Below are 18,433 nucleotides of genomic sequence, written 5' to 3' on the forward strand. Positions count from 1 at the left end.
TTGTTAGAATACACTTTATAGTAGATGATTGCCACAGAAAAGGCTTTTTACAAGGTAAAAGATCTGAAAGATAATATCAGTAGACATGATAGTTAGTGACTGATAGGAATCCAGAAGAAAGTCCATGGGATATTTATTTAGAAAAAAGGTAGCAATATTTTGTAAAGGAATTCTTCAATGTGAAAAGAGGGATAAGAGGATTCTCCTTATGAAAACTAGGGAGTGGAAAACTCTTGAAGGGCTCCTAGTTCAAAGGATTTTTTCTTCTTGAAATATTCAGGTTATTAACTTTAAGCTTTGCTTCTGTACCTTTAAGGAGTTTCAGTGGTACACAGGCACTAGTTCAACACACTATGAGAAAGTTACTGTGATGACTTTGTCTTTCAGTTAGCTCAGTCACTGGGGCCCATACACAGTGCTGCTCCCAAGGGTGCAGGGCAGTACTGTGAGGACCACTGGAGACAGGACTGAAAGGTGCATCCTTTTCCAGTCCCTGGCCATAGCTCTGTCATAGCTGGTAAGGCAGCGCTGGGACTGCTGCCAGATTTTCAGAAAACGGTGTCAAGAAATGAAGGTATTGTTTCCATCTCAAACACAATTCAAGAATTAGACAATGAAATTCATGCTGCTGTCAATAAAATTTTGGCCACAGATCAGGAAAATGTCTGGTGAGAACATTGTGAAAGGAACTAAAAATATATGTCCCCAGGTGAGAAGAAAAAATCCTAATCTTAGCCAAGGATTATGTATAGAAAACACATCACAGACTTGTGCCTCAGCTAATATTATATGAACGGCGACAGACTATCTTGTAGTACATTCATGCATGTGTTTTCCAGTTGCATCAGTAAGGAAGTATGCACTGTACCGACAAACAGGTGATTGCGTACTTGTATCAGAGACTCCAGGCAATTTGTCAAGCACATTTCTAACAAGGTGTCAATAGCTATGGATTCAAAATGTTGAATTACTTCATAATAATTATTTGCTGTAGGATTCACTTTACCATCCTCAGTTTATTTACAGTTATGTAAGGTTTACCTTGACCAGGTAAATTAAAAACAGCTATCTGCTTTCTACTAGAAATGTTAACAAGTCTCAGTATGTACCAAAATCATATCAATTTTCTAATAATGTTCAGCCCCATGCAGTTAACACATTCTCTAATACAGCGCTTTCCCTTAACACACCAGGCTATAGTGGCTCAGCTGTAGAGCCTGAATTTGGACTGAGAAATCTTGCTTTCCAACCTGTATCATCTTCAGTGTTGATGCCAAGCTGCATAGCTTGGCAGGTCACATCCTATATTTATGACAAACATGGGAACTGCTCTGTCTCCTGTCCCTGACACTACATAGTGCTCATGTTCCCTGCTTCCAGTCTGGAAGCCACTGGATGATATAGCACAAGGTATCTCACTGATGCTTGGGTACTGACAGTGAAGTTCTGTTATCTTCTTGTACTTCTCTCCTGAGCTGTTGTCTGATGTTGCTACTTAAAATACGTCTGGTATTATTTTCAGTGGCCCTGGTGCACTTTTTACTGGAAGTCAGATTTTGAAAACCCCAGAACTTTCTGAAACTTTATCTTTTTTGATGATTACTAACTAAAGAGGGAGGACTATTATGGAGTTTACGTCTCATGTCACAGTGAGAAAATTAACTTCGCTCTGGTGTTAGAAATGCATAACTACTAGGGGGGAGAACAACATCAAAAGTCACCGTGAACTGTATGATTCTGAAAGGGAGATTAGAAAAAAAGGACTCACAATAGAAAAAATTGAAAAGAAAATAAAGAAACCCTTCCATCTAGCATTAACGTATTAAAGGAAACAATAATGCACATTCTTAACCATACTCGGATACAGATTTACTTTGCAGTTTTCCATATAACTATACGCACATTCACACCATGTTTCTTTAAAATAAGTGAAAAGTAAAGAATGCAGCTGACAAAGGAAGGTTATTTATGTTCAAACTGTACTGGAGAAATTAGTCAAGGGCAATTCCTTCATGTGAAAATATGATTTCTAACACTGTCAAGGTCGATAAGACCTTAGGGAGTAAATGCTAACCATACAAATCAAAGATGCCTAGAGGCGGTTTTGAAGATGAGTGGCAAGGCTTTAATAGTTTTTAAAAGCCTGTTAATAATCCAAATGAACAAGTAATGATAGAAGAAGAGAAAAAAACCTGTTTATGAAAGGAACAAACCACTGTTAGATGTCTTTCCCTCCATGGATTTGATTGCTCAAGCCCAAAATCATATACTCCTCTCCCACATTTCTTTTTTGTCCCACAATTCCTGTCATTATAGCCACTTAAACCAGAGAAAGCAGTGGCACTTAATCAGGCTGCGTAAGGAGAGCTCAGCTGGTTCACAAGGTTTTCACTTGACTGCCTGAGCCTACCCTGCTATTTGTCCTGTGATAAAGTCCCGACCTACACTTACAGTAGGAGCATATTCACAGAAGCAAGTACCTGATTCTTTCTCCAGTCCTAAAAATTGATAGAGACACCACTAGTCTGAATGACTCCAGGCTGCCAAATTAGTTTGGTCGTAAAAATATTTTACTAGGAAGACAACTTTAGTGACCAAAGTACTTTTACAGGAACATTTCACCTTTCTCAAGGTGACTAAACTGAAATTATCTGAAAATAGCATAAATTACTAACAAGATGAGTTTGTTTCAGAGTCAGACCCTCCAAAACCTAAACAAAGATGAATTCAGAATAGAGCTGGCAATTAGAATTTGCTGTGTATTTATTAACTTATATTAATAATTAATATTTAATATTTATAAATTATTATAAATTATTTAATAGTAGGTTTTTTAATCTTCCTGTATTGTGCTATTATTTCACATTTTAGAAAATAAAATCCATGATAACACCCTAATTTTACTGTTGAGGAGATTCAAAACATTATTTTTTTTTTATGTTGCTTCTGTGTAGCTAAACTGTGAAGATGCCATAATCCCTTTCATCACAAACTCTCACTTCATGTTCCTATGAAAAATTCACATGGCTCTTCCAATCTACTTCTCTTTTTTGGTCATTGCTTTTTAATAGCTCTGCTATTTTGGTGTCAGAAAAAAAAAAAAAAAAAAAAAAAAGGTTGACTAGATATGCAGATACTCCTGGTTTAGGGGTAAGATAATTAATCCAGCATATTTAAAACCTCAGCATGAGCAAGCAGCAAGAGTCAGAATAACAAGAAAATGAGGATGCTGTGGAGAGCAAATGAAAGTAGATACTTATGGACCAGTTGAATAGAGGGAGAAGACTGTAACCCAAAGTCATGCAGCCAACTTAAATGTGTTGGAAAAGGGTGCAGGACGAAAAGAAGGAAGGCAAAGAGAGGAGTCATCAGCCAAACATGCAAAACTATTGCATTTTACTTAACACAGATATGTCTTCAGGCAGAAACTGGGTAGAAATTGAGCAGATGACTGTGTGTACATCTGAGAGGCAGGACGGCAAGTCTCATTGTTAATCTTGATATCAGAGACTGGTGTTACTGCATGAATTCTTCCTATCTTTTTGGTGTTTTAATCTTCTCCTGATCTTTCTCCATTTTCATTCACTTCCTCTCTTCCTTGGTCTCTGGGCCACTCTAGGGTCAGAAATTCAAGAATTTGATTCAAATTTCCCGAAAGGTGAAAGAATATTTGATCACACGTAAGCATAGTTTTATCAGCAAAGACGGCAGTCATCAAAAACTAGGTGCCATAGCCCCCTACTTTTCTTTTCCTACACAGGCGTGCACTGATTCCACTCCTATAAGACAATGTATGGAACTTAAAGAAGAGGAGGTTTTCACAGTCTTTTCACTCTAGAGACAGTAAAGTGTTGGGTAAACTGCATGGAAACTGCAGATGGAAAATACAGTGAGACCCCATTACACTTACTACCATCAGTAGTTATCCTGGCAAATACCTTGGTGAAGAACATATGGAAAGCCCAGTGTCACAGCTGACCAAGACTTCTTGGGGGTCTCAAAACTAGACCTGTACACAGCTGACTCCTCACATAAAACCTCTCTCCCTCCTTTCCTCACTGCAGAGAATGAAAAGAAGCTAAAACATGAGCCCTCTTCCTTGAGATGAGTTGGTAAAGATCAAACACTATTAGCACGAGGTTTCCAGTGAAATTTTGCCAGAGGACAAAGGGCTGTATGGGCCAAGACAAACCAGAAGCTCTACAAGAGGAGAAGGACTGTGTTTGTTGGCTGAGTTTGGGAATCGGTTGAAGCCAGACTACAAAGCCAACAGCAGCTGTTTCTAAAAGAGAAATTTTTTTTGTGAATCTCAGCACAGCATGCAAGTAATTTGTTATGGACTTGAACTGGAGAAGCTAAGTGTATAGTATTTTGGAACCAAAATCCAGAAAATATAGTATTTCAGGTTAGGAGACTGTTTACATTCCATTTTCTGGCTTGGTCACAGCACTCTTGTATCCTGACATATTTAACTTAAACGTGCAGGTATTGCTTCACATGCATTTCTTTGGCTTTTTTCAATGCATACAAACATGTTCACAGTATTTTAGAACTACCACCAGACTTCACTACCAGCAACATCAGTTTCTGGTTTTTTTGTTTATTAGAGTGCAATGAAGACTTCTGCCCATGGATGCACCTGGAGTTTGCTGAAATGTTTTAACTAGTATTCCCAATATAGTCTCATAAAACTGATCAGCTGCTCTAAGACAAAAATGAAACTGCTCACTGCCAGCACACACCATTTTGAAAGGTAGAAAGAGTGAAGTTGTACAGACTATAGATTATGTAAAAGTAACTCATAACCTATTAACAGGAACAATAACATTCTTACTTGAGCCCCTCTGTAGCTGTAGGGTTGACGATTGTGGTTTCCCTCAAACCCTCTCCTCTAATCTCTCATATCCACAGTTTTGTTAGGCTTTCGCATGGGGCATGCAGGGAACACATAATTCTAACCTCCACATACAGGTTAGAGGCCTATACGGGCATCTTCTCTGGGGACATATTCAATCCTGCACAAATTCCTCAGCATGGTTGCATTAACCCACCTTCCAAACAGCTGACAAAATCATCATCATCATCATCATCATCTTGGATGTAGCAACAGCTGAGTGTTAAATGACGTGGCCCTAAACACAGATTTGATTGCCCAAAGAGACAGGCAGAAAGACAGGTATTTTCAAAGGATATTTATCATTATGGTAGCTGATCTGAAGTGTTTCAGAGTTACTTTAGGAAAAAATTAGGACTAACACATGGAAAAAGAACCAGAAAAAAATTGTAATAGCCTGTACCTTCTTTTCTTATTTAAGACCAAAGTGTCATGAAATATTTTATATAAATAGGTAGGGGTAATAAAACCCAAGGGTCATAACCAATTAAAATGTACATTACTTTAAGAGAGAAGAGATAGATCAATTAAGGCGACATTTCAGCTCATCTATGTTAATTTACATTAGCTGAGGATCTATCCCTAAATATTAAAGCAGAAGTCTTGAGACTGGTTTTTTTCAAATTCTAGACTTTAAAGATACTTTGCAATTCAGTGGTATAGGGTAAGAGAAACTACTGCATGCTGCTTCTGGGTGATAACACAGCTGTCATCTGCAACAAAATCACTACACAATTGTTTTGATTCTAAAAAAGACAGAGTGAAGAATAACTACCTAACTATAAGCGCAAAGGCAAATTTAACTAAATAAAATAGAATTTCTTTTGGACACGATTAGTAACACATGTCCCTTGTCCTATGAAAATGTGCCAGGAAATTTTAATTAACTGCAAGTATCCAAGGTTGCCATTTAGCACATCATCTGAAAGATGAATTTATTGGGCCCACACTTAACTACCACGTAACCTGTATTACGGTTTACAAGATGGAATGATTTTGTTTTACATGATGGTTATTGGGCCTAATGCTACTCACAGGTATGCCAGTGAAAAATTTGGAACAAGTCCATTAAAGTCAATGGTTCTATAAAATCAGAGTAAAATTAGACTCAGGCCCACCATACAGTTTAATAATAATTGGTATTACAAACTAGGGCAGTTTCTGCTTTTCCAATTGATAGCAAGTGGAACCAAGCACCAGATACCACATACTTCTAAGATAAAAGATGTCTACATTAAGCCTTGGCCCTTCCACGGAGACCCAGGCTCACACACCTTGTCTGACATAACACACAATGGGCCAAGGCTACTGCAGGCATGTATATTCCCTAGCACTTTGGGAAGACCCCCTTATGAAAATGCAGAAGAAAAGTGAGGAATTAAGAAAGGGAATTTTTATTATAATAACATTTACCTCCAAATCACTTAAGAAATGCAGATTCTTTCCATTAACATTTAAAGTTTTGAGCCACTTTCTCTTATATGGTTTTGAGCTTACCTTTCATGTGAGTTCAAGGTTTTCCACAGCTTTAGATCAGATGGGATTTTGTTTTCTGTTTCCTGACAAGGTTATCATTTTATACAAAACAGCTTTTCTCCTAGTATGGACTTCTGCTTTTTTACTGTTTCTTCAAATTCAGAAGCTCCAGAGCTTCCTGGGGACAGCAGTACAGATCCAGGCTTTATGAAGTGGGTCTGTTTCTGGGGTGCTTTCAAACGGATGTCCTAACTCGCAGTCTTTACTTCTCTGTAGTAGAACATCCTTGTAGGGTTTCCTGAAATGGAGAATCACAACTTACACCTCAAGGAAAAAAAGGGCAGGTGATTAGCATGTGCTGTAGTACAAAATGACAAACGTCGTCCACTGTTGACAACCAGTTTTCATGATCTCCGAATTCCAAATAACGAACACACAGTAAGTAGTACTCAGGTGCTCTGTCTGGTCGGAACTTTCTTTTTATGTCAATCAAAATTATCTTTTTCTGTAATTTATTTCATACTCAAGTCAGAAGCCTAAATATGTAAGAGGACTGTAAAGATAATACCAAGTGAAGTTTAAATTCAGGATCTGGTGAAGGTATGCTCTAACAGTGTAAGCTAGCAGGTAGGGGTTTGTGGTTGTTGTTTTCAGCTGTTGTTCTGAAAATAGTGATTTTAATACATACTCAATTTAGAAGCTTTTGCACAGAACTAGATATTGTTACATATGTATATATGCAACTAGATATATATTCATATAGATATGAACAACTGTGTTATTCATAATCTGTCCTGTGCATATTGAGCCAAGCATAGGTCACTGCACAAACCACTGTACTTAAGTGCAGCTGTGGGCTAGAGACGGTGAGAGTAGGATGGAAGTAGAAAGGAAATAAGATGCTGCATCAAGATAGAAACACAGGCATTTGCTCCCCTGCTTAAAACATTAGCTGAATTATTATTACACTGTTGGGAAATTCACATTCTGAAGCGAACAAACACAAGCCAGTGACTCTTCTCCTCTACCTTCTATTGTTGGTCTTGCATTACCAAATACTGCTCACTGTTTGAGCTTTTAGATTGTAAACTGTTGCTAACCAACAGCTTTACAAGGATCACATGTATATTAAAAAGTGTTTCCTTCCCAAGCCCACTGACCACCAGCTTACTTGAAAAAGTATGTTTCTATCTATTACAGCACGCGTACAGGTTGATAGCTTTCAAATGATCCCATTTATATTAGAACATAGTAATGTGATATTCTATTATTTCATTGAAAATAAAATGTATTGAGACATTTCACATTGTTTTTCATTTTCCTTCTGTTTCAATATTCTTTTAACTTTGATTTGTGCCATGTAACAACTAAAAGTTATCTAAAATAATTGTGGTGTATTACTTCCATTACGTTAAAGATGATCTGTGTTTATAAAACTAGATTGCTTTATGAATAAAATACATTGAGAAAATATAGCTGTCTCAACAGCAATTTTGTCAGTTAAAAATACAGTGATATAGCTTGAATTTCTACACTTCAGTACATCTCATGAGGGAGTGAAATGCTTATTAGATGGTAGCATGCATTATTCTCCAAATCTTTTAAGTATTTGATTATTGCCTGGCTAATAATAGGTGCTTCTTCAGCCAAAGAACAGACTAGAGAAGATAGTGTAAATTGTAGCATGCAATTGTTCAATAACTGCCATTGAAAATGTTTAGCTACTACTGTATGACAATCTTCCTCTGATGTCTGTAGCCACTGTTTCATGTAACAGCAATTAAAGCTGTGGGAATCAGGAAAAAAAACATCCAGAGAACAATCCCATCCCATTAATTTTTAAGTGCATAGAATACTCCAGAGGACATGCAAGCCCACCTGGGGCCAGTGAAAAGAAATCACACCAGTCACTGATTTACTGGGGGCAGGAGATGGGTGGTGAAAAGGCTGTGAACCTCCCAGGTCCATAGCACTGCCTAACACAGCTCATTCCCTGTCCTTCCTTCTGCTGCTTCACCTGGGCCACCACAGTAACCACAGAGAGACAAGTTTTGTCTGCATCCTACATTGAACACACACAGAACTGCATCTGCATTGAATCCAGAAGGGACCAAGGAGGCTGCTAACCAAAAATTCTGAGGCTGTGTTATCGAGAAGGATCTTGAGAGCATGGTATGCTGAAACAGAGCAGTGAGGGGTTTCTGAGCCAACCACAAGCGGACCAGCACGTTGCAGACACAAGTAGACTGGAAAACTGAAAGCTGCCTGGAAAACAGCAAGATATGAAGGAACTGAAGCAAACGTTACTCTTGCAGTCTGATGATTTTATCTTTCAGCATATTCGGAGATAACCTTCAAGGGAAAGATAAACGGACAGCCTCACTTTTGAACTGAAAAATATGTGACTCATCTCTTAGCCTCCAAAGATTTTAATGAAGTGATTGGAGACGGACCTATGTAACATAAATAGGAAGCATTGCAACTACTCTTCTTCCTCTTTAGTATCAGCAAGTACCCCAGAGCTAGACTGGAAGCACCACTAGCTGGTCTCAGTGACAAAGACTATGCAGGGTATTGTGGAACATAAGAAAATGTATGCCTTGACTTTGATGAGTGCCAGCTCACCGGTCTGCCTCGCTCAAGCCATCCTGCGCCATTGCTTCCTACCCCCAATCACTGCGGGCAATTCTGCAATAAGCCGATTGTGTTACCCAACCCTTTAACACTTAAAGAAGCCTTTTTATCCAGCAACAATGTAACAGGGAAGGTGCCAACAGATCCAAATGGGCTTTCGAATGATTTATTCATCCTAGGCTTCTAAGCCCCTTTTCCTCAGTATTAATGCTAAGATTAATGTGTCCCATCAGTGCGCTGCCAACAGGAACTTTAATAAAAGCAAGAACAACTAGTTGGCTCAGCTTTCTTTCTACTTAAGGTTAGGACATCATAAAAACAGTAGTCTACAAAGGCTTTCCCTTTAATTTACTTATGACTTTACAAAAAGAAAGTAATTTCATTTAATTTAATGAAAACACACAGATTAGTGGAACATAAATACATCAGTGCCTGAAGTAATTCATTAGCCAGTTTTTTAAAAGAATAAATGTAACATAATTGCATATTTTTAGATGGTGCATATGCATCTTTAAACCTTTCCAAAACGTAGTGTAGACAGATGCATTTGAGCACAACCAAAATACAACATGTACTATACTTAGGAAGGATGCCACGTTCATAACAATGAGTTAAATCCATAGATTAAGTGAGAGATGGGATGTATCTACAAAATAACATTAAAGATTTTGTTAGATGTGAAAGAATACTTGTTTGTATAAGTACTGTAAAACCTGGGTCGCTTGCAAGTCCGTTTATCCACATCTATTGCTGTGGACAATACAAGTGTACCATGTTGACGGTCTTGGCACTGCGGACGCTTGCCCTTTTTTTCACATATGCCATTAAAGTCTTCAACTGCCAATGAATCACAACCAGCTGGGCTAGATTTTGTCCAGAATGACCTTGTGCTTAAGAACTCCTTCTCTTCGCTAGCCCTTGTACTACACAGTTTTTCCACCACAGATCCTCAAGTCTCCAATTTCAAAATTCAAACCCATCAAAGAATGTCCTGAAAAGTTTGAAGAATACACCTATTGAACCCCATTTGAAAATATAACCAAGAAAAAAACAACCCAAAAACTCTATGCCCAGAGTTGCTAAGAAAGTTTAGTGACATTCTAACAAACCGCAGTGTGACAAAATCACTTGAATGGCCTGTGAATGATACTGCAGACCGTATATTGCATATTTGAATGCATAAAGTGTATCCATTTGACATGTAACTGCAAAGCTGCCTAAGCTGTTTAAAAGTAAGCTTTCAAATTCATTCCTGATCACATTGCTGTACTACAAAATGTACCCATTTCTATCTGAGAGATGTTTTAAGTTCTTTTTCTTATGGTCACCAGTCTTCCTGCCTTCTTTTGTGGAAAAAGTATGTATGCATGCTTGCATACTTCTCTTTTATTTCTTCCCATCCCCTGTACCAATTGTTCACCTAGACCAGGCAAAGAAACTGCAGAATTGCTGGGTGGTGGTGATGGGTGAGTGGAGCAGAAACTCCATTTCCCCCTAAAAGGCAGAGGTCGCTCAACTGAAAGAACAGAGAGGCCTTTTATTCCCATAAAGAAAAGAAGAGGAAAAAGCTGCTCACAGTGAAGATGAAAAATATTGTATTTGAATCCTGGGAAGAACTTGTTCTTCCTACACTGGAGAATAGTCTATTCACAGCACAATTCAAACAGCCTTTAGCTTTTCAAATTTCTGCAATTGGCAAAAAGGATAATACACATCTTTTTATGTTTATTTTTGTTTTTAGAAATTTTTAGAAATTATTTTATTATCACAGTATTTGTGTCAGACTAAGACATTTCATGTTACTCCATTCAAATGAGGAAGTTAAAATTTCTTAATCATCTCAGGCACTTAGGTTTGAAACTTCACCTATTTGGCTGTTATTGCAACAATAATATAGTGTAGGCTTTGATTTATTGCCTCAGATTTTTAATGATTACTTGCATACTCCTACAAAAGTAGGACTTGCAACTGGCAAGAAATAAACCCTGGGAACATAACTTATATCTGAAGGTCTAAATGGCTATATAAAACTGACAAATACTTCACCAAACCATAATAACATAGTATGCAGTGAACCCCACTTTTTCATTTTTTTAAATGTTTTACAGTCCTTTTGAAAATTCTCAAATGTTTTCTAAAAATACATGAAACGTAATCCTTGAATTGCCAATGATTTTTAATTACAAATGGCAAATGCTTCCAGAGAAAGAATTTTGTACAATATTGGTTAGTGACATAAAGTGTTATACTTCTAGTGTTTTATTAGATGCATTATGTAAATCAGTCAATAATGTAGAAACTGAGAACTCTAAAAGGTAAAAATTACATTTAGCCCAGAAAAGTTTCAAGTAAAGGTGATTATATAATTTCTTTAATCAAAGGAAACATGCAGTATCAGGTGACCTATCTAATCTAATCATAGAGGTGCAGATTTTGTTATAAATATTTACGTTTAAAACCAGAGTTCTTTTGTTTATGCTCTGCTTAGTGAATACCAACAAAATGAAAATTCAGAACATTACAGTCAGGACAAAAATTTCCTGCATTCAGGTTGTCAAGAATCCATGTTAAGCTGTACCCCATGTTAAGCTTTTTACTAATTGTATTAATGAACAGTGGCAGAGATATACTATTTCTGATATCAACTTGACAATTATAATGAAATTTAATTAAGAAGTATGATTTTTTTCTGTTGTAAGAAGTTGGAAAGAAAGGTAGACCCACTGAGCCCAAGTAGAATGATCTATCCAGTTTCCGCACTGAACTTGGAAAGAACTCATCAGATAAATGGCTTGAGAAGACAACCTACCTCCAAATTTTATTTTACCAGCTGAAACTACAACCAACGATTTCTTGTAAAATTCCATGCTCATTTGTATTTGAAGTCTAGTCTTTTCTAATGGAAGGTTAATGGCCTGCCTCTACCTTCCTGTATTAAGCTGTTATCTGTTAGAAGTTATTACGCTCTGTTGGGAGGAAAAAAAAATGCCATCCACAAGTCCTATTTTATTTCCATACCATCTTCACTTCTCCATTTTACCATGACTGTTATTTTTTGCCCATTTGTATATTCTATCTCATGCTGCCTTTGAACAGCAACCGAAAACAATTTGTCCCAGTTGAATACCCTAGATTTTGAGAAAGTCTGACTACGGATCCAAAGGTTCGTAATGGTCTGAAACAAATCACCACTGTAAAACCCCTGAAGTATGCAACAATCCAGGCTGAGATTCCTTACAGTGTGAGTCTACTTGATCTTGAGAGTTCAGAGCAGAATGTGGTTGGCACCGATAGGATTATTTCATTTTTGGAGAGCAGATCATGCAGGCATCTACCCAGGGTAAGAGGGAGCCCTAAAAATATGCTTTTCTGAACTAGTTAAACCATCTCTAATTAATTGTGATGGTTTCAGCTAAAAATTTCCAGATGAGCTGTTCAAGCTGGACTCAACACTGAACAATCATTGTGTTACTGAAATACTCAAGTGTATTCCAAGTCCTAACTTTTTGATTCAATGAAAATACCAAAGAATGAGCAGCATATGTTATCTCAATCCAGGAGATTTATAAAACTCAGATATCTTGTGATTATGTTGCTACTTTAGCAGGATAAAAATCCCTTTTCACCCCCTTCACTTTTGTTAAATTCCCCCCTAGCTGTGTCTTAAAAATGTCAAACATACTTTACTGTTTCCAAATAAACACATCATTTTTGGCAGAATTAGTAGACAAGAAAGGTAGGGGCACTGTTGTTATAGGAGTTCATATAAAAAGCAAATTTTAATGTTTCAAAATTTAAGGCTTTCCGAAAGTTTTAAAATACATCCTCCCTGACTCCATCTGTATTATTGTCAAAAGCATTATGAAGTGTCCCTTTGGAAAAGTAAATCTGATTAATTAGCATCAGTCTCCATTGTAGAATTCAACAGCTATATAAACAGCCATAGACTTTTCTTAACAAGTATTCTATTATTGTTTTCAACGTTGTTAAAATCTAAAATGATTTAATTGTCCAACCACTGAGTTCTGTGCATTGTTTGCAAAGTTTGTGAAGTGAAAAGAATTTTTCTTACAGTGTTCTAGAACGATCCTGAAACATGCTCTTTCTTCATAATTGCTCTAACACAGTATATAGAAGCAGGATCGCTTTTAAGTAGCAATTCTGCATACAAAGGGAAAGAAAGCAGAAAAACTGGAGACAACTGAGAATGTGAAAGTACCAGAAAACAGTTTCCACTGCAGTACTCTGTTTCAATAGAAAGCTTGTGTCATGTGTGATATTGAGATAAAAAATGCTGCTTTCATAGCTGTCTAGTAAGAATAGGGTGATTTCAGCTGCAGTTCTCCAGCAAAAACGGACCACTACACGGTAACGGTGCTTGGATATTGGCTCTGTCATGGCAGTTTAGCTTTTCTGCAAGAGGCCAAGTAGTGCATGGAGGCCACTGCCCACAGAAACTCCCACATCTCACAGGAATTACTGCTTTGAAGGCGCTCCTGTCCCATATCCTTGCTGATGTCAGTTCACAGGCAAATAAAGCAGGGCTCCAGCCCTCCAACAGCAGCAAGACAAACTCTCAGGAAAGGGATTCACATCACCAGCTCCTCCTGGTGCCAGCTGACTATGGGCCAGTGAGGAGTAGCTTGTACTGCCTGCACTGCACCAGCTTAATGCTGAAATCACAAAGGCTTCAGTTTTTAGCTCCAGCAAAGTAACCTTTCTGTAATATTCACTTCCTACAAACAATTTCAGAAGTCCCCTGGGGTACTCTGCACAAATTCAGCTAACACATATTCCACTGAAAATTAAGGGAGCCAAAATCGGTGTTTACTTTCATATTAATATACAGAAATTCTTCGCCTGTGAATTGTAAATGTAAATATAAATCAGGGGAAAAAAATCCAAAACCTTCCAATGTTTACTTGCTTGTAACACAAAAAGCAGGATTTCAGCATTCACCAGAGCAACAGTAAATAATATGGCCATCTTTAATTTGACCTCCAGTACCTGACCAACCTTGATTTATCCACAGACAAAACCAAGCATCTCTAATTTGCTAACCAATCACTGCAATTCTTTTCTTACCAACCAATAATTCTGCCATCTCTAATTTACCAATAAATAATTCTGCAGTCTCAAATTTACTAACCGATAATGTGACCAATTTGCTGACCAATGATTGTGTCAACTGGTAATATTGCCCCTAGCAAACAGTAATTTGCCAAGCAATATTTGGACCTTTTCCCCCTCTAGCAATAAAGAACTTTAGTGGTCTTTGATTCAGTATCTACTTCATTGCTCTGAAAGTGCTTCACGTGGATAGTTTTTTACAAAGTATTTGCTTTCTCTGGGAATATTTGTTTACATTGACTGCTTAGAAATTGCACAGGTCGCTTTTACATGTCTGTGAACTGGAATATTGTTTTCTCTTTTAGCAGTATTAGCATTTGAGGGAAACCTATTTTTTCTGTTTAGCAGTGTTCCTCAGCATATTGCTAACTCCTCTGTTAGTACTGTTGTCATCATGCTGGGATTTGGCGGCAATTCCACAGCGCTTGGACTGCGTGCATTGGTAAAGCAGTGACACCGCCAGCCAGCTCTGTCACCCTGCTGACCTTACCACCCAAGTTGATCCTGTCTGGGCAGATTTGAGCAGAAAGAGTTCATATATAAAGCCATGTGATTGATTTGTTTTTTCTAATTTCTATGTCGCTTGGCTTGAGTGAAAAACAGGTCTTGAATTATTGGTTTCTTTAAACAATAATAATAGCATTTTGAAGTCATGTAGTAACTTCTGCAATCAATTTTACCTCCAAGAAATGTTACCAGTTTTGTGTAATTTTATTAGTTCATATTAAAGCCATTAGCTAACACAACATTAGCTCAGTGAGCAACCCCTCTAACGTCCATTTTATAGGGAAAGTCTACAGAGAATAAGGGCATAGCAAGAGTGACCATCAGTGCTGAAATTAGGAAAGAATTTCCAAGCTCCAAGCTGCTGGCTTCAACAGCTAGAGAAAATAAAATATCTAAAGGCTGCGGGCAAAATCACTGCAAAATTATACAACAGAATATTTACAAAGAGAAAGACTGGGAGTTTGGGTAGAACTCTATGCAAAAGACAATAACTGCACCAGCTTTTCATATATTTTTCCTTGTAAACGACTTCCTAATACATTTTACTGATTAATTTATTACACATTCCAGGAAAGTATTCAAAGAAGCATTAATTCCAAAACAGAACAAATTTTTGAGATTTCTAACTTTTATAAGAAATAAAAACCACTTGCATTCTAAATAAATCAAAAAATATGAATTGATTGTTAAAATTTCATCCCGGACGTAGCAGTCTGGAATCACATTCTAAAACTGCATTGCAGGCCCCCTTTATCTTTTTCTTTCCCATCCTGTGGGGTAACAGCCTAAGCAGTACTTTTGCTTCTCACTTTTTTTTTTCTTCCTGAAGTCTCCTGGGATTCTTGAAAGAAGAGGCAGAAATGCCATTCTGGGTGGCTGTTCCTTTAGAGGAGGTTGTGAATAGGGAAAGTTAGCCAGGAAGGAGAAGGAGCTGGCCAAGAGGGCAGGAATTCCCAGAAGCCCAGGGGTTTGGTATGTTTAATGTTCTCTTGGCACTGGAGGAACAAGCATAATAAAACTGAAGCTGTACTAAAGCTTATTTCCTGAACCTAGTTATATGACAAAAGTAAAATCTAAAAACTTACTATCTAACTTTTAAGGATAATCTGATGCTACCAATCAGTAGCATTTCTTGCAAAGAGTTCAAAATAGCCATAACATTGGGTTTTTTCCATAAAAGTATTTGTTTTGCAATCTTGGGCTTGTTAAGCTTTCAGTGAGAAACATTTCATTAGCCAATATCAGAAAGATTAACTTGAATGCAAAATGCAGTACTGTTTATCTGGTGAGCATGAAAAGTAGGTGTGACATGATAAAGGCACGAAGAATGCGTGTGCATGCATCTCTTCCTCATATAAAGTGGAAGCACAAGCAGGAGATGGAGATCACTGAGGCCTAACGTGAATGAAAGATAATGGTGTAGGACAAGACACAATAACACGTGAAAGCAGAATTTTACAGAACTAGCAGAGGGACAAGATGGTCTGTCAACAGTGCAAGTGACAGTAAAGAGGAATATGTCTACACCTTGAAAGATGAAACAGAAGTTCCTAGATGTGTGTAGGTGCCTGTGTTTCTCTCTTCAAAAGTGGGCATGAAAGGAAAAAACCTCATCCATTCAGAAGCTCCTAAGTTTGTTTTACAGTATGCATATGAGTATACATGCAGAAGGTTACAGAGGATAGTATGAAGAGAAGCATCAAAGGAAAAACCAGATAAAAAGCATATAAGCATATGCATATAGTATTAGTATAACGTTTTACACCAGGGAAAGCATGAGGATTGATGCAGGTGGGAAGATGGTTTTGCCTTGTCTGGTTAAATTTTCTACATTAGAGTACTATTGATTTTCCTAAGTATATAGGATACTGTATATACCCCATTCTGCTACCCTTACACAGGTTAATTCTTTTATCCATTTCAAACGCGGTCAATCAATAACAGTGATCAGGTAGGTTGTGAAATTGCCTGGAAAACACATCCACAAAGTAAACCCAATACATTGGCCTGTCTATGTGACTTAAAGCTTAGCACAGCATTGAAAATCACTAATGGAACACTGTGCAGTTTGTTCATGCTACGAGCAGTCAAGAATCATGCATAATGTAATAGTGCATCTGCTAACAGCAGCTCACACAAGCTAATTTAATCTTGTTTTAAACTAGGCACAAGGAATTAATCTTTAAAGCTGCTCCTGTGATTCTCTTTGGCCCTTAAAATATCGAGGGTCTTTCCACCTCCCCATTTACAATACTGTAAAGGGATGCATTTCAGTTATCATCATGTATTTACACTTCATCTACATTAGCTGGAAAATGGATGCAACTCCATAATTTATCAGTCTTAAAAAGCACGTTGCTGGCCCAGTCCAGAAGCTGTGTTTTGTATTGTCACATCTGAAACTGGTATTAAGTCTCAGGTTCTACTGTGGAAGTAACATTCCCTAAACAATTAATACCTGAAAAGAAAGAAATAACTTTTTTTTTTTCCCTCAAGTTTAGTTCGGCAGTATTAGTTACATGAGACTGTATCACAGTTATTTCTGGTGTAGAAGTTACCTTTAATATTATTATTATTGTCTTTAATTACTTGTGTTGCTACAGTGTTACTGTGTTTGGTACTGTGCAAACCACTCAGAAAGACAGTCTTCTCCCCAAATAACTTACCCTTCAAGTATAAAAAAGATACAGAAAGATTGCAGAGTACAACAGGAAAAAAATGAAAACAATACTGATTACAAAGACAAGAAATAAAATATTCATATATACAGTAAACTTGACTTTGGCTAGATTTCAAGTTGGAAGCTTGATTGTGAATTTTTGGACCTGTAGCCAAAGAGAAATTTTACTAGGGCTTTGAAAGACAATAATTTTCATGGTAAGCTCCTTGTAACCGTAAGGAAGCCTGACAGAAGAAAAATGCTTATAGGAAAAAGTAACAAGTGGGAGGTAGAGACCGGTCACTCATCACTCATCAAGACTGCTGAGGCATATGATGTCTTGATATTGAGAGGAGAATGATAGATAACGAGAAAGGATACAGCGAACATGAAACCAAGTATTTTACTATAAATGTGATGGAGCTGATGGAATCAAAACAAGGGAAGAGGAAAAGAAATACTCTAGTAAACAGGTTTTGCAAAAGTTTTCTGGCCATGTGCGTGTGAAACAATACTGCATTTCCAGCAAAGTTTAGTATGCAATTAGCAACAGAGGATGAGAATCCAGAAGAGTTGATGCCGCAGACAGGACAGGACAGGACAGACTGTCTTTCAGAAATGGTTTTCCAAAATAATCAACAAGACCAAGACATAGCCTAGACATCAAATATTGGGCTAAGGGATGGTGACAGTAACTGACAGGACCAGGGTGTTGGACACTGCATTCAAAAACAGATATGCTGATAAGAATTTTGATTCTTGTAAACAGCTGTGAGCAGAAGTTTAAAGCTCTGTTTTAACTGAGACACATTGAACATCCATGGAGAAACATTAGATGGTGATAGGCCAGTATTATACTTCAAAGAAGGGAGAAGTAAACTTGTGAAGTTTCTGACTAGGGATAGTTGTCAAGTTTGTTCATGCAATCTCTATCTCTAACATATAGAAAGAATATCAAAGTGAGAGCAGAGGATACACACATAAAGATGAAGAGCTAGTGCAACCTCTCTGATCATTGTAAGGGTATTGGACCAGATGACCTTTAAAGATCCCTTCTAACCCAAACTATTCTGATACTATAAGGACCAGACTCATTGGAATCAAATGATTAAACTTGGAATTGATTGAGAGGA

At 37.4% G+C, this 18,433-nt stretch overlaps 1 long non-coding RNA gene across 1 annotated transcript in view; it reads right to left on the minus strand.

The window, feature by feature from the left end:
• Positions 1–18,433, minus strand: part of LOC119157603 — a 231,782-nt gene that overhangs the window by 114,548 nt on the left and 98,801 nt on the right. Inside the window, exon 3 of the long non-coding RNA XR_005107596.1 lies at positions 6,392–6,668. This is a non-coding gene — a long non-coding RNA (uncharacterized LOC119157603). The remainder of the gene's footprint in view (positions 1–6,391; positions 6,669–18,433) is intronic.

The sequence above is a fragment of the Falco rusticolus genome, chromosome 15, assembly GCF_015220075.1.
Source record: "Falco rusticolus isolate bFalRus1 chromosome 15, bFalRus1.pri, whole genome shotgun sequence".
Classification (NCBI taxonomy): domain Eukaryota; kingdom Metazoa; phylum Chordata; class Aves; order Falconiformes; family Falconidae; genus Falco; species Falco rusticolus.